The sequence below is a fragment of the Podarcis gaigeae genome, assembly GCF_964106915.1.
Source record: "Podarcis gaigeae genome assembly, chromosome: 10".
Lineage (NCBI taxonomy): Eukaryota > Metazoa > Chordata > Lepidosauria > Squamata > Lacertidae > Podarcis > Podarcis gaigeae.
In genome coordinates this window covers 51,090,107-51,107,938 of record NC_139686.1, presented here as the reverse complement: position 1 = coordinate 51,107,938, position 17,832 = coordinate 51,090,107, and the positions used below count along the sequence as shown (strand labels likewise).

General features: G+C 42.4%; 1 long non-coding RNA gene across 1 annotated transcript in view; it reads left to right on the top strand.

Annotated features, from left to right (window-relative positions):
- The window catches only part of LOC310825745, an 835,366-nt gene that overhangs the window by 648,612 nt on the left and 168,922 nt on the right, over nucleotides 1-17,832 (top strand). The gene's annotated exons all lie outside the window — the stretch shown is intronic.

Below are 17,832 nucleotides of genomic sequence, written 5' to 3'. Positions count from 1 at the left end.
CGTGGGGTGGAGGGCAGAATAAGTAGCTACATCGGGAACCAGGGTAGAAGTAGTCCAATGGCGGCACTGTCAGTGCTACTGAGGAGCTGGCAGATCTGGCATCCAAGGAGCATACTGTAGCACCATGGCAGCAGCAGTGGGCAATGCATTCCTTTATTATTATTATTATTTTAAAATCATTTTCATTTTATAGTTAAAACAATGGCTAACAGGTAAAAGTAAAGGACCTCTGGATGGTTAAGTCCAGTCAAAGGGAACTATGGGGTTGCGGCACTCATCTCGCTTTCAGGTCGAGGGAGCTGGCGTTTGTCTACAGACAGATTTCTGGGTCATGTGGTCAGCATGACTAAGCCGCTTCTGGCACAATGGGACACTGTGACAGAAACCAGAGCGCATGGAAATGCCATTTACCTTCCCGCCGCAGCGGTACTTATTTATCTACCTGCACTGGTGTGCTTTCAAACTGCTAGGTTGGCAGGAGCTGGGACAGAGCAATGGGAGCTCACCCCGTCGTGGGGATTTGAACTGCTAACTTTATTGAAGCAGTGGGCATACTTAGAAATGCATCTCTTTATGATGCTGGTGGCTTATAATGTGATCAGTACAATTTCTGTTTATTTCATGTACAATTTTAAAATAGAAGCTGACACTTTAAAGTAAAATTAGCTTGGTGCTTATATTTTTCTTTACTATTTCTTTCTGCATGCAAGGAATCTGAATTGTTGATCCATAAAATGGCGAAATGTTCCCATTACATAAGGTTCCTGCAGAAAATACAAAACTAATTCAAAATGCAGCTTGAAACTAACGGTGCCCAAGTCTCCCCCCAATAGTTAAATACACACACACACACACACACACACACACACTTTTTTATTTTCACCAATTTTAGTTGTATAGTAACTTTGGTTTTAAATATTATTCATGGGAAATCAGGGGCTTTATCTGGTCAATAATTTCTCCCCCAAATCTTAGGGCTCCCAGATGACTTGCAAGTTCAAAGCCAGCATTTTGTTTTATTTCTTCTTATTCATTTGGATTTTTATACTGACATTCCCATAGGCCCAAGCCAGTTTCCAGCATGCATAAAAGTAGATGTGCAATCTCAAAAACCGTGCCATAAAACCTCAAGATACAATATCCATAACACTTCCAATGTTAAATAAAATGTTATCGAAATAAACCCTCACCCCCCCCCCCAAATAAGCATATTCATGCTTTAACATAGCCACTTTTTTTAAAAAAAGCAACAGAAGTTGAAGGAGTCCCTGCACAGCGGCAGATTTAGGTGAGTGCAACCAGTTCAGTTGCACTTGGTGCTGAACCTCAGGGGTGCCCCTAGGGGTGTCTCAACTATTACCTAGAATAGAGCGCAAGAGGCAGGGGGTGCTGAATTTTGGCATCACGCAGAGTGCTGCTGAAATTTCAGACCCCAAAGTCTGCCACTGCACTGAAGTCTGATGAATATCTATTGGCCTGGTTTGCCTGCCCCTAAATAGGAATGGCGGAAGCTGTCTTCTATTCCACTGAGTCTGACCATTGGCCTATTCTTAGTCTACTTTACCCAGTGAGGACGCGGGTGGCGCTGTGGTCTAAAGCCGATCGGAAGGTCAGCGGTTCAAATCCTCACAACGGGGTGAGATCCGGTTGCTCTGTTCCAGCTCCTGCCAACCTAGCAGTTCAAAAGCACGCCAGTGCAAGTAGCTAAATAGGTACCGTTGTAGCGGGAAGGCAAATGGTGTTTCCGTGCGCTCTGGTTTCTGTCACGGTGTCCCGTTGCGCCAGAAGCAGTTTAGTCATGCTGGCCACATGACCCGGAAAGCTGTCTGTGGGCAAACGTTTGCTCCCTCGGCCTGAAAGCGAGATGAGCACCGCAACTCCACAGTCGCCTTTGACTGGACTTAACCGTCCGGGGGTCCTTGACCTCTACCTTACTTTACTCAGTGACTCTCCAGAGGTTCAGACAGGGAACATGTCCAGCCCTACTTGGCGATGCTGAGGATGGAACCCAAGACCTTTTGCATTCAAAGGAGATGCTTTGCCCTTCCCTTGTTTTTGTCCCTGTCAGCTGCTAATCCATTGAATCAAATACGTTTCAGCAATCATATATGGCCATTTACCAATGGCCAACCCCAATCCCTTACTATTTTTGCTGCTCAAAACATGTGGCAGCTCCTAATACAAAGTATTAGGAAGGTTGCTTAGGAAGTCACATGCTATATTTCAAAAAATTGTTCAAAGCTTTTTTTTTATCGCTGCCCATCTGAGACTTTTACTACTTCCTTGCTGTTACACAAAGGAATGTATAAGTCTAAATTAGTGGGAATGGTATTTTAGTTGACATGAGTCCATTTTAAAGTAAAGAATATGACTATGCAGCCTATTAGATGTATACCATAAGCATACACTTCCTATTCATGGTCATTATAGTGTGTAATCATTCTAATGAAAGAATTGTGGTTTTTTTTAAAAGGAACCAACCTATAAATTGGTTAATGTGGCTAGTGCTAGATTTGTTCAGAATGATCAGTTCTGAGCATTTTCTCCAGGCAAAGTTAATTGCACCTTAATGCAAGAGTTAAAAATATGTGTGTTCATTTCAAATTATGTAAGTAATCTTAAACCACACAGTAGCTTTTATGGGGAATCAGTTTTTAATTACGCTAGATAAATGACTGCAATACTTCCTTGTTAAGAATTTCATTTTCTCAGATGGAAATCAAATTATATGTAAGGAACAATTTGTGATAAAAAGGAGCCCCTCAGCTTGCTAACATAAAATTTAGGTTCTTTGAATGCTTCTAATAACTGTTCTATATGAGAATTGTTATTCACAGAAATAACATATCTTTTTATGGCATGTTATGGCATTTAAAACATAACCAAGTTAATATATAAACCTTTATCTCAAACATTTATTATTTCAATAGAAAATGCTGTAGCCAAGGGAATATGCATCGCCCACAAATGTGATGCACTTTCAGTTTTCTGTAGACAATTAGGAACACAAGAAGGTATCTTATGCTAAGGGGTTATGCACTCCTCCATTTGCCCCATTGCTTTCCCCTGGGGAAAACCCACAGTTTAGCCCTGATTTGGAACAAATGGCAATTGGGTTTTCTGCAGATTGCTACCTGTTTTGATTTAGTGCCACTCTGGGCAGCTCCCAACAAAATATTAAAAACACAATACAGCATCAACTAATAAAATCTTCCCTGATGTGTTCTTAAAGTCAAATAGTTGTCTATCTGTTTGATATCTGATAGGAGGACATTCCACAGGGCGGGTGCCTACTACCAAGAAGGCGTTCTGCTTAGTTCCCTGTAGTTTCACATCTCACAGGGAGGGAACCACCAGAAGGCCCTCAGAGCTGGACTTCAGTGTCCGGGCTGAACAATGGAGGTGGAGATGCTCCTTCAGGTATACAGGTCTGAGGCTGTTTAGGGCTTTAAAGGTCACCAGAACTCTGCCCCTCTCATGCTTCCCACAGAACATCCAGGGTTTGGGTTGAAAGAGAGTTCCCATGGCAAGAGGGCATTGGTCTTCAGTTACATCATTCCCAGAACCTTACTTCTTTCAGCTCTAAGGTGGCCCTCAATTCTTTGTTTTATTGTCCCCTTGCTGTGTCCATCACATACAGATGCAAGCAATATATTCCTGTGGAGAAAAGGCATCGGGGGGGGGGGGATGCAGTTTTCAGCAGTAAAATGGCTAAGTAGAAAAGGGGTTAAGGAGATTCATGTACGTCTGCTCTTTGATCTTAACAGCATCTTCTCCGCAAAACTGTTTTCATTAAAAAAAAAAAGTTGAATGTCACCAAACAAATGTGTGCAACATCCACTTTGGTCTGGAGAATGAGGTCTTGAGATGATGAGGATATTCACTGTAGCTGCTAAGAAACATCATACACTCCCCACTTTGTGTTATAACTAAAGTGAAGGACCTGAAAATTGTGCTCAATGTTTAGTAACATCATCTGAGCTGGCTTTTACCAACAGGTTTGAAGCTAGAATGAAAGGTGGGGAGACTAACTGGATGTTTGTGTGGTCCTAACTTTGAAAGTTATGACATTGCCGAGTAAATGACACACCATGGAGCCTTTGAATGTGACAAGTTGGATCCTCATAACGGATGGTCCATGTTGCGCACAACCCCGGGACTCCCCCCAACTGGCCTGGAGATGGGGCTTTGCCCCGCTCTGGGATGGTGGTGCCACGATCACACCACTGGCTCTTAGCCAATTGTCATGGCAGGATGATTGGGAATTTATTATTTAAACGGCAGTGCAATGTGGGGAACCCCTCTTGTTTCGCGCTGCCAAACACACAGACACACAACCTGTTTTGGAACGTTGGCCGGGTAGGATTTTTTTCCAATGTGGCAGATTGGAAGTGGCCACTTGGTTTTTGCCTACCTCTTGGCAATCGTCACAACTTTGTATGGTGTGGCAGTTAGGCATTGGTTTGGGGGAATGTGGAGTGGGGTGGCACAGCCATCACCTGCCCCTCCATTTGATAGGGTATTCCGTTAAAGGAATTCGGGGGTCTGGATCTCGTCTGAAGCCCGGGGGAGGGGCTAGGGTCATGCCAGGACCCCTGGGAACCCCAGGGGTGAGCACCAGTCAATAGCAATTGTTGGAGCTCCCTCTGCTGGTAGTTTACCCTTTGCATCATTATTGATCTTTTGTTGCTGTCAGATGGCTGCGAGAATTTTAATGTTACAGCACCATTCCCATGTGAGCTACTTCCATTTCACAGCGCATCTCCTAATGCATACAGTAACCATCACTTCATAGGTCACAATTACTTTAATTTAACACAATTTCTTAAAAATCAGGTTTCCCGCTCTTGTTGCAAACATATGTCCATTACTTCCTCATGTAGCCACTTCATCCTTCTTTCATCTCCTCATCAAATTCTTCTTTTGATGTCAGTCCATTCTCACAGATGACCTTTATTGTTTCCTTACATACAGCACCTTTGTTGCTTCTCATAAATACAAATTCCATGTCACTTGTGTAGTCCTTCATAAATGTTGTTCTCAGATCTGGTGTGCTGGGAGGGTTAATTGCTATCTTTCACCAACTTACATGCAAGCTGCTGCTATGAATAACTCTCAGAGAACATGTCCACTCTCCGCCATTAAAATTCCACTTTGGGGTTCTTCCTCAGCACAGAGCTAAAAACAGATCCTCTTTTACAAATGCAGCTTCTTGCCAGATTTAATCTGCAACCGTTTTCTTCTTTGCTCCATTACACTCCTGGTCCAGTCCAAATATAATTTTAAATAAAGGGGGGAGGGCATAATAAAACATTGTTAAATTATTTGTTGAGCATAAATCATAAGCCTCCCCTCTCTCTTTTCCTCAGTGCCATCACTCCCTTCATTGGAAAATATTTTCAGAAAAACCCTGGTTGTCTGTATCCATGAGAAACCCTGAAAGTTGTGTTGAAAACAACCACACAAATTGTCTTCTGAATGTCATCTTTTTGCAAAGCAGCCATACAAAACCTCTTGCTTTCTATGTCTGGTGAATAAAATCATTTAATCTCATCTTGCTGTTTTCAGTAGAGTAGGCCCGAGATGGCTTTTTCTAGTAATTAAATACTGTCACTTTATTCTTTCCAGATGGGTTTTGGCAAGAGTCTAAGACTTCCCATTTGAAGATTAAAGGTCTCTGTTTCTTAAGGAGTTACTATTTATTTGTTCTTTTAATCACAAATCTCACTTAAGTCTTCCTACAGAGGCAGCAGTTTCATAATCCTTTATGATATGTCAGGTAATATTCATGAATGAGATTTCAGTTCCAAATGACTTATATTTCCTTTTCCTTTTCGAAAGCAACATTTCATTAATCCATTAAGTCTCAGGTAGACATTAGGATATGCTACTTAGCCCATGGGCAAATTCTGTCTTTGTGCAGGCAGTAATGAGAAATTAAGTGTGTCTCTCCAGTGGTGGACATGGGCATACACTTCAGTACTTGACAGAAGGTGGGCAAAATCTCAAGCAGTTCTACCAAGCACTTCAAGGAAGTCACTTCTCATGTATATCCCTGGAGCAACGAGTAATGCTTTCTGAACTAGGGACTACAATATCACGGATTATGATCTCATTTGTTCACCAACTTTTAAGAGCCTGATTTCATCCTTCAAATAAATCATTCTCATTAATGAAACCAAATGTTAGTAAAAGTATTTAAGGTACTTCTGCATGTGTAGCTCACGGCTGAGATGCAATGCCAAACCATGATTTGCTTTTGTTACGTGAGCAAACCTCAGTTTGCATGCTCCCCTCTTTCTTCCTCCCCACACATTGTCCCAAATCCCTCTTCCTTAACAAACCATAGTTTTCTGTTACACTGAGCTAGGCAAATGGTGGTTTGTGCAAACCATATTTTGGCTACAAAATGGTACTGAAAAGTATGATCAAATCAGTGCCTGATTTATATATAGGCTAAGTAGGCTGAAGCCTAGGGGCTCTAAATCTAAGGAACCTTGCCAGCCCACTCACTCCCCAGCAGGCAGTCTCCCCTCTCCCAAAATTGCAAACCCAAGACTTCATGCAAGGGCAGGGCAACTCAAGCCGAGCAACTATGAGACTCAGGGCTAGCCAGTGGGGCCCAATTTAAAGCAGTGGGGCACAACTTGATTTTTTGGGGGGGAGGGCAGTTCAGAGCCAAAATCTGCAAAATCTTATAGATATAAATAAATCCATCTACATTGCCCTGGTGTGGAGGTCCCCTTAGGAGAGGCATATGGGGCCCAATTTGGCCCAATTGTTCCAATTGCCTTACAGTCAGCCCTGATGAGACTGTGCAGACTGATGAGAGGCCAGGCCTTCAAGAATAATATTACAACTTCATTTTCCTAAAAAATAATGCTTACTCCACAAAAGGTTTACAAAGTTCAGTTATTGCGTGTCGAGGTCCCCAGGTCCACCCCAATAACTCACACATCACACAGAATTTTTGTTTAAGGTTTTTGGCATAATTTTGGCCACAACTTTATTAAAATACAAATTTGTGAGTGGTTGCTTAGGCATTGGTTGTGATTATCTCCCCCCCAGTGGGGGACAGACTGACATTCCGCACGATGCGAAAGTCAGAATGGGGGAATACACTTGGGGGTTACACGGAGCAGGGAACCTGCCCTCACCGCAAATGCAACCAGGAGCTCATTGCTATGGCCCGAGCCCCCTTGACAGAGTGGACAAGCAATAGTTAGCCCCCAATTCCTTTAACGGAATCCCTTGCAGCAGCAGCATTAGAGGGGCAGGCACTCAACCTACCAAGGGCAGGCACTCAACCACTTCCCCTCAACCAACCAAACCATAAACCAATGTCTAACCACAACCTTACAAGTTGTGACGATTTGCTACACAGTAGGCAAAAACCAAATGGCCCCAGCCAATCAGCCAGATGGACAAAATTCCTACCAGGCCCCCGCTCCAAAGCAGACGACCCCATGACAGGCATAGCAAGGTCAAAGCGAACAACCCTATTCTAGGGAGGGAGGGACGGGCAATCCGATGCACGGGCGAAAAGAGGAAGCCTTAGCCTCGTGCAAGGAGTTTTAGCATTTCTGGCTGTCAATCAATAAATGGCAACATTAATTTCTTCCCAACAACAAGGGAAGCCCCAATCGCATCAGTGGCCAACGATCAGTTAGCCTGCCCCCAACTTTGGAGTGTCCTGGCGGCCCCCACCGCAACACGTGCTCTCCATGAAGGAGAACACGATTGTAAAAGTTTTTCCGTGTTAATTTTATGCATTTTTTAAAATCTAAATCCGGCCCGGAGTCAAATACATTTCCAGTTCCGAATCAGACCACAGTTCCCAATTCTGCTTTACACAAAAATGGTTATTTGTTCAAATCATAGCTTGATGAATTCAGCCAAGGAAGTGATGAAAGATGAAAACAGGAGGGAGGGAGGGATTAAGCAAGCCCATGACATATTCCCCAAATTTACATAGTTTGGAGGAGTTGTCTGAATACCAATTGTTGTCTCTATACCAATTTCTATGTAACAAGAAGCACTTTTCTGGGGCTGGTAACACAGCTGGTCTTCCACATTCTGGGGGAAAACTATCACTCAGAGAGAAAGTTTCATCCTCCAGCACCCAGCTGAACAGAGTGAGATTTACTTTTGAGTAAACATTTTTAATATTTTGTCTTATGAGTTCCACGTGACCAAATCTTGGCAGTTGTTCCATTTAAAAAAAGGGGTGATCAGAATACTTGCACGGGTAAGCACTTAAAAACCCAACATGCATTAAAGACTGATGCAGCATCATTGCAGAATATTCTCTCCTGCCCTCTGCTATATTACGTACAGCCCCTTTGCAACCAGGGTTGCAACCAGCAGCATGTGAAGGCACATCATTTCAACCAAGCCTGTAGGAAAAACTGAAAATGTCGGTTGAAGACCAGTTGAAAGTAAAGCTATCAGTTTGCTGCAGTAATGGGGGTTTATTTCAACTATATGGTTTTATGGTTTGCCTGAAGCATTGTTTTAGGACTGGCTTTATTGCTGCCAGTTGCAAATGGCTTTGGGTTCCTGTTGGATGAAGGGTGAGGTTCAAATGTGTTTAAAAATGCTGTTTTGAACATAAAAACACATCTCACCTCTCCCTGCCTGCCCCCCCCCCCGCAATGTGATTATGGTTCAGAGCAAGGTCAGAGCACAACCTTTTGGCACCTGAGGTGAACCACAAAATGGCAGCTCTGTCCCCACCAGGGAAGAAGGCATGAGTGAGGACCTACATTGGGAACAAAGATCTACTGCCCTTGTGGATTCTGCCACCTGAGACAGTCACCTCACCTTGTCTCATGGGTGGGTTGGCTCTGGGTCAGAGTGACTCCTCAAAGGCACTACAGCTAAGAATCATCCCCAGAGAAAAATCATCCAGATGCCCCAAACTCTACGGCCTCCCCAAGATACACAAAGAAGGAACACCACTCAGACCAATAGTCAGCTCCATAGGCTCACCTCTACAAAATCTCGCTAAATTTCTCGCCAAGCAACTTCAGCCCTATGCAGAATCCATCTCTTCACACGTACCAAACTCCTTCCAGTTCATAGAAACAATAAAGAAGCAAAACCTACATCCTAATGACCTACTTGTGAGCTTCGATGTTGTATCTCTCTTCACACAAGTGCCCAGCCACGTACATTGGACAAACAAACAGACGAATAAATGCACGTATCGCAGAACACAAGAATGCCGTCAAAAAAGAAGAAAAAACTTCCTCTCTTTTCCAACACATGAAAGAAACAGGACACAAAATTAATTTTGCAGATTCCAAATTGCTCTTTAACACGGAACATCACCACAAGAGAATAATCATGGAAGCCATCGAGATAGAGAAACACCCTCACAACATGAACAAGCGTGACGACACATCCCGCTTGCCAGACATCTGGAAATTAGCCCTCCCCACAAAAACTGACACCAGATCCAGAGGCACACAGAACGCCAACACCAATCAACCACACCAGACCCAAACCCAGACCCTCTCCACAGATGAATTACTGACACCATCCAGTAGCCAATCCATGGTGGCACCTCCGGATGCTGCACCCCCCTGCAATCCCTACACAGATCTGGCTGACACAAGCCACAAAACCACAGCTCGCCCTTATACACGAAGCCAAGCCAAAGCACAACTAAGTGCAATACAGCCATCTTCTCAGGAAAACTCTTCACAAAGTTCAAGAGGTCAAGACACAAAGACTTTAGCAACTAATCCACACCTAATGACCCACCTAAGTGGTACTCAGGATATCACTCAAGAAATCACTCAAGGTATCTCTCAAGTAATTAAGGAACAAAAGAAGAAAAGGCACACTAGCCTGGGAACTTCCTCTCTGCCCAGAACATTGGAGGCTAGACACCACACCCCCTCTACAGTATTTATAGGAACTCAAACATTGAGATCCCGCTCTGTTCCAGTAACAAGAAGCCGAAAGCACCAGCCTGAAGATGACGAGTGAGACCTCGTCGAAACGTCGCCTAGACACCCCAACTTTTACACGGGAAGACACCCGAGGACACCAAAACCTGCATATATATATATATATATATATTCAGAAGGGAGCATAATCTTAAACTATGCAGCGTGAAATTGTCAGTGTAAGACACACATTGAATCCTAATATATGTTTATTTTGGCACAGTACAGGATGTAAATTAGTTGCTCTATAACACACATACACCAAACACATTTGTTTCGAGAGTTTGACAGCATTTCCCCGCATTGTGTCATTGGTTCAGAAGAAATAGCAATCAAACATACTCATCATTAAACAGACCAAAAAAAAGGCTCAGTTTCACAGGCATGATATGACTTTAATATTCACTCTCACTTGATGACCGTGCACTTTATGGATGATAACTTCACGTTTCTTAAATCCCCCCACCCCCGGCTAGCATCTGTTTTGGGTTATAATTATACAATTAATGAATAACTCCAGGTACAAGGACACCTTGTCCGATTTTGCTTATGTCTATATTTTTCAAATTCAGGTTTAGGAACTTGCTATCTTTATAACATGCAGGAAAAAAATGGCTCCAGTTGTGCAATTAACTTTGCTATCAGTAATGGGACAAGCTGGTGTGCTAGCAACATCTGTGGTCCATAATTTTCAGTGAAGCAACAAAAGTTCAGACGTTTCATTGCATGGTTTTAAATTGTACATTATATATAATACTGAGCAGCAAAAAAAAAAAAAGCAACTTGGTGAAAATAAAACTAAAGAATTTGTGTAAGCATTTCTGAAGACAGCATATTTCAACAGATTTGTCCCAATGCTTGTCTCCATATAGATATAAGAATTGATATACATAAGTCTGGTATGTTGCCTTGGCTGTCAAGTAAAAGCAACCAGAGTTAAATCAAACCCATTATCTTTTTATGCAGTATGGCAACCATTTATTTCACTTATGTGCAGGGGTGCCATAATACTTTAATAAAGTATTGGGAGCAGGCACGTAACCCCTCCCCGCATAATCGCTCATATAATGTGGTGCATGCACACCATTTGAATGGTGATGCCTTTCAACTGAGGAGAGTGTCCCTCAAATATTTTATTTTGGGAGTGGAAGACCGCTTGGCCCCTAAGAGTTGTGCCAGGAAGATCAAATGAGAAGGCCACCTCAACTAAAACTCATGGAAACATATGGCAAGAAGTACAGGATTAAGGACTCAAGTTACTACAGTCATACCTCAGGATAAATGTGCTTCAAGTTAAGTATTTCGGGTTGCGCTCCGCAGCGACCCGGAAGTAATGGAGCGTGTTACTTCCGGGTTTCACCGTGCGTTTCACAGACGGTCAAAATGATGTCACGCACATGTGCAGAAGTGGCTTCAGGATGCGAACGGGGCTCCGGAACGGATCCCATTCGTATCCCGAGGTACCACTGTATTGTCTCTCTTTTGCTTAGTTCTCAGTAGATGCGAGATTGTCTATTGCATTTTTTTTCAACAGGATGAACATTTTTTAAAGAAAAAGAATTACCCTCATGATATGTGTCATTCTCTCATGATGTCTTTGCTTGTATGCAACATGTATCACTTGTGAGTGGCCTGCTGAGTCTTCTGCTTTCAGGAATTCTTTGATGGGCGAACTCTCCTCCTTGTCTGATCAGTGCAACATTCACACTAAATTCATGTGGGAACAACTGATTTGCCTGGCCATGCAGGGTTGTTGTTTTGCATGAGAGTCAAAGTGGCTAATCTCATGGAGGCAATGCAGACCACTTTTCTCAATAGTGTCAGTCAAAATACAGACCCAAAGGAAGGAAGGAAATCTGCCCCAGCAGAGTGGGCTGCATTTGTAACAGGTAGACATTATGAGAGGACTGGGGAACCTTTTTCAGACTGAGAGCTGCATTGCATTCTGGGATCCACATGGGAGCTCAGAAGCAAAGTGGGTGGAGGAAAAAAACCAAAACCTTAATTTTATCTTGGTAGAAAAGCCTAGTTTTAACACTTGCTCTTACCCAACTCTTTGTCTTCCATTCAGGCGAGCTAAAAGAATTATCTGAGTTCAAGGACATAACACAGTCAGACAAAAACACTTGAGGGTAAGGAGGAGGCCTGGGCCGGTGAAGAGGGTTTGGCATCAGTACATCCCCAGAGGCCCAATTCAGAGGCCTGGAGAGTGATATTTGCCCCCTGGGCCTAAGGTTTGCCACCCCTCCACTATGGGAGCAGAAGTCTTGACTTCTGTTTCACTTCTAAATGTGCTTCTCCCGGCACTTTTTTTTAAAAAAAAGCCACAGCTGACAGGATTCTTTTTAAACCACATATCACACAATATTTGTCTAGCACAAACAACACATGTGGCAACATTGCACATCACTTCCCACACCAGCACTTAGCAATGTGATCAATTAGCATTTAGACCTGACCTTCGTTGTTATCATTGCAGCAGCACTCCAGATGATTCCATTGCATTCAGTGTAGGTGTCCTTTCGTTTTTCTGCTAATCTGCAGAGTATACGTTTTGATGGCAATCCTACATGTTGTAGCTTCTTCAAAGGGCACAATTAAAAATGTGCCAGTAGCATGGAATATGGGCAGCAACAAGGAATACAATAGGTGAAGTGGGAGGTTACTGTGGCTACAAAATTTATTGGCAAGTTCCAAGTTTCAGACAACTTCTCTGCTCCTTTGATACCACATCCCAAAACACATGGTGGCAGGGGTGGCAACTTGAATAATCCCCCCCCCCCCAATTTTTAAAATTGTTTTTCCATTTTTTTAAACAAACAAACATATAAACGAACAACATAAATCTCAACCGTATTTAAACCAAACTTTGTATCATTGTTAAGTGACTTCCTCATATCCCCCTGGTTGAATTTCAGTGTATAACATTTTAACGGTTTTCTAAAACCTGAATTCTTAAAAAATTAACTTAAACACTTAACATCTTTCTTTCTTTCCAATTTAGCATTAAACATATTAATTCATCACATTACATATCTAAATCCTAAGACTATCTGGTATTTGCAAGCTTTTTCAAATAATTTAACTTAACATATTTAACTAAATAGTCTTTAAATTTCGTCCATTCTTCCTGGTAATCCTCCTCCTTCTGGCCACGGACTCTTCCAGTCAGGTCGGCCAGCTCGGAAAATTCCATCATCTTCAATTTGAATAAAATATTGTGGGGGCCCAGGTAAGCCCCACCCCACATAATCACATGATGCAGTGCACACACCCCATTTGAATGGGAATGCCCATCAACTTTGTGGGAGACCAGCCTCCTCTAATATTTTATTGTGGGGGCCGAAGCCTCCATGGCCCCTAGGAGTTGGGCCTACACATGCTGGTATAACATTGATAGGAGTGACAGAAATCTCATGCCCAACATAGTGTAGACCAATATAACGATCCAATCCTACAACTTAGTGTGGGGCGGAAATGGCAGTCCCTGAGCTGGGCTGAGGCCACGAAGTGACACGCCACAGGGGCTTTCCGTGCCCCTAGGATAGCATCAGGCTTTTCAAGTGTAAACCACCCTGAACAGCATCATGTTAAGAGTGCAGTCTCATGTGGGCCCAGGCCACTGCCTTCTGTGGAATGAACAAAGTTACTTTATATCCAGCTCACCATATCTGCTTCATGACAGGTATGCTCTGAGCAATTGCTTTCTCTGTTCCCAGAACTGACACTTGCATAATGTCTCTAGTGGGAAATTGTAGGATCTTTGAGACCTCAGCCATATATATCAGAGCCAGGAGAACTTTTATAGAACTGTTTTATATTTGTTTCTGAAACTTCCAAACAAAATTCAGAATGAGATGGGCTGTTGGATCCAACGGTTAAAAATAAAAATAAAAACACTGATGTATCTTGAATGTCAATGTACATCCTATTATTCTGCCAGCAGCTACCTTCACAAAGGTGGACAGTTTCTCTGTTCTATGGTGGCTTTTAAAGCAAGCTGATCTATTTTCCACCCTCAATCTTATGATCACTGAATGACCATTCAATGCCTTTCTCCCTACCTCTGAAATCTGAATTTCCATTGAAAAGATGATAAACTATGAACTAAAGTGCATATATATATATATATATATATATATATATATATATATATGGAGGTTTTGGTGTCCTCGGGTGTCTTCCCGTGTAAAAGTTGGGGTGTCTAGGCGACGTTTCGACGAGGTCTCACTCGTCATCTTCAGGCTGGTGCTTTCGGCTTCTTGTTACTGGAACAGAGCGGGATCTCAATGTTTGAGTTCCTATAAATACTGTAGAGGGGGTGTGGTGTCTAGCCTCCAATGTTCTGGGCAGAGAGGAAGTTCCCAGGCTAGTGTGCCTTTTCTTCTTTTGTTCCTTAATTACTTGAGAGATACCTTGAGTGATTTCTTGAGTGATATCCTGAGTACCACTTAGGTGGGTCATTAGGTGTGGATTAGTTGCTAAAGTCTTTGTGTCTTGACCTCTTGAACTTTGTGAAGAGTTTTCCTGAGAAGATGGCTGTATTGCACTTAGTTGTGCTTTGGCTTGGCTTCGTGTATAGGGGCGAGCTGTGGTTTTGTGGCTTGTGTCAGCCAGATCTGTGTAGGGATTGCAGGGGGGTGCAGCATCCGGAGGTGCCACCATGGATTGGCTACTGGATGGTGTCAGTAATTCATCTGTGGAGAGGGTCTGGGTTTGGGTCTGGTGTGGTTCGAGATAGAGAAACACCCTCACAACATGAACAAGCGTGACGACACATCCCGCTTGCCAGACATCTGGAAATTAGCCCTCCCCACAAAAACTGACACCAGATCCAGAGGCACACAGAACGCCAACACCAATCAACCACACCAGACCCAAACCCAGACCCTCTCCACAGATGAATTACTGACACCATCCAGTAGCCAATCCATGGTGGCACCTCCGGATGCTGCACCCCCCTGCAATCCCTACACAGATCTGGCTGACACAAGCCACAAAACCACAGCTCGCCCCTATACACGAAGCCAAGCCAAAGCACAACTAAGTGCAATACAGCCATCTTCTCAGGAAAACTCTTCACAAAGTTCAAGAGGTCAAGACACAAAGACTTTAGCAACTAATCCACACCTAATGACCCACCTAAGTGGTACTCAGGATATCACTCAAGAAATCACTCAAGGTATCTCTCAAGTAATTAAGGAACAAAAGAAGAAAAGGCACACTAGCCTGGGAACTTCCTCTCTGCCCAGAACATTGGAGGCTAGACACCACACCCCCTCTACAGTATTTATAGGAACTCAAACATTGAGATCCCGCTCTGTTCCAGTAACAAGAAGCCGAAAGCACCAGCCTGAAGATGACGAGTGAGACCTCGTCGAAACGTCGCCTAGACACCCCAACTTTTACACGGGAAGACACCCGAGGACACCAAAACCTGCATTCCTGTACCCGTGAAAATCTACGAAAGCATATATATATATATATATATATCCTGTATAATGATTTGAAAATACAGTGAAGACCTAGCTAGTAGTAGTTTGATTTAGGCTTTGGATGTTGAATGATATCATCAGGCTACTTTTAAAGTGGAGCTCCCAGAGGTATAAAAAAGAATAGATTAAAGTTAGTTGTATTTGGAAAGAAGGGGGAGGAGGATGAAAGACCAATCTCATGCCTGGCTGTGATAAGAACAGGAAGTATTCGCTTGAACAGAAGTGTTAAATGGCCGTATTGTGTGCTGTTCCTGATCTCCGATGAACTCATTGTGGTTATGAAAATAAAGATAAATGGTTATGATTCCCTTTGTTATACTTTGAAGAGAGCCATCAAAAGGATCATCCGTCATGAGGTTTGGAAGTTTTAAAGTTCATAATCGCTTGATAACTGTGAACTAGGAAAAGCACTAGGAAATGGCCACCATCTTAACAATAATTAAGTGTAGAGGGAAAGTTTATTTGAAGCTTACCTTTATTACGATCTGTCCCTCCCTTAATTCAGTGACTTTTAAATAACATTAAAGTGTTGGCTGTTTTACCAGAAGAATAACACAGCTGGCTATCAACTGATAAACCATAATGCAGAGTAATATATAGCTGGATGTTTTGGGTTGAGAACAAAATGTGAATATAAGCGCTAAGCTATAACACTGTAAATCTCTGTGGGAGGGTGCATAGTGGAGATGCAGCCAATGGTCCCCTAGGGATTGGTGTGACATCGGCATCCACTATCAAGTAGAGCTGCAGGAGCTTAGAAAAACCTGCCTGGTGAGCAAAAGCTCTTTAATAAAATCACATACTCCAAGCTATTAACTAAAAAGAGCCTAATTAAAGCTTCACGCTGTTCATCTTAAATATATCCAGCTGTTTCATATGTTACAGTATGTCAAAGTGGAGCATACGCATATTTAAAAAATGAGAGCGTATAACATTTTTTGTTCAGTTTGTACCTTAGACCACCCATTCCCTCCAAAAGAGAATATCTCACCCCACTTGGAAAATGTGCTGCAAATCACAGCACATGTACAGATATATTAATTCTGTAAAACTAAAATCATGTTTAATTTTATTTTTTTAATACAAATTCTGCTTCTTTTTGAACTCCCTAACTAGTGCATTGCTAACCATCCCCTGTTGGGATGATCAGACTTTACCTGAGAAAAGATAATTGCCTTGATAATTCCCTTCCTTTTTCTCATACTGGTGAGCTCAAGAAAATGGAAATGAAAGCCCATTAAGACAGTGATGTTGCCCATTGCTCAACCCACCTCTTAAACTGGATTGTAGAGTGATCCGTGAGGGAGCAGTAAGCATCCTAAATATCACTTAATATGGATTGTTTACTCTCCTGAACAACTTTTCGCTGTGCCATCAAGGTACCTGGGTTTTCAGTGACAAAGCTGGCTCTAAGAGCAGCCACAAGCTGTGAACCTGCTCTTTTGTGGGGTTGCAACCCTCTCCAGAGGGTTGAACCCTAATTCTCTGGACCAAGGAAAATCTACTAGAGAAGCATACCCTCCAACATCTCTCTGATGAAAATAGATGAAAATAGAGATGTTCTAGTCGTCGTCGTCTTCTTCTTCTTCTTCTTCTTCTTCTTCTTCTTCTTCTTCCTTTCTTCTTCTTCTTCTTTTTATTCATACCCCATCCATCTTACTGGGTTGCCCGCCACCCTGGCTGTCTTCCAACATATATAAAAAAACATAATAAAACATTTAACATTAGAAAGCTTCCCTATACAGGGATGCCTTCAGAGGTCTTCTAAAGGTTTTATAGTTACTTATCTCCTTAGCTCAGGGGGTCACATAACTCCATACCCTCCAACATTCCTCCAAAGAAAATGTCCTAAGGAAAAGCAGGACATTCCAGGATCACATCAGAAACTGGGATGGCTTCTGTAAATCTGGGACTGTCCCTGGAAAAGGTCTGCGGATGTGAGAGACATTTTATTCAGTTCACATTTAAAGGCAACCTAATTCATACTTTCTGAAACAATACACATACTGAACAACGGTCGTCTTCCAAGATGTACACTTCTCCAGATTTTGCACTGCATACCAAAATGTGGCTATTGAAGTATGTATAAAAATGAATTTATTAATGAAAATAATATACAACAAAATGCATGTATATTATTGCACTAAAATACAGATTAATTTCCATGAGGCTTTAAAAACCAATATCGAAATGTGGAAAACTGACCAGCTCACAGCTTTGTTTCTTGGAGACACGCTCCCAGCAGATAGAAGGTTGGGGAACTTTGCATCTCAAATGGTAATGGTCTAACAATGCTGTAATTTTAATATACACAAAATTCAGAATGCCCTCATTACAAAACATTAAATTTAATGTGCCCTGTTTTAGGTATTCTTTCATTT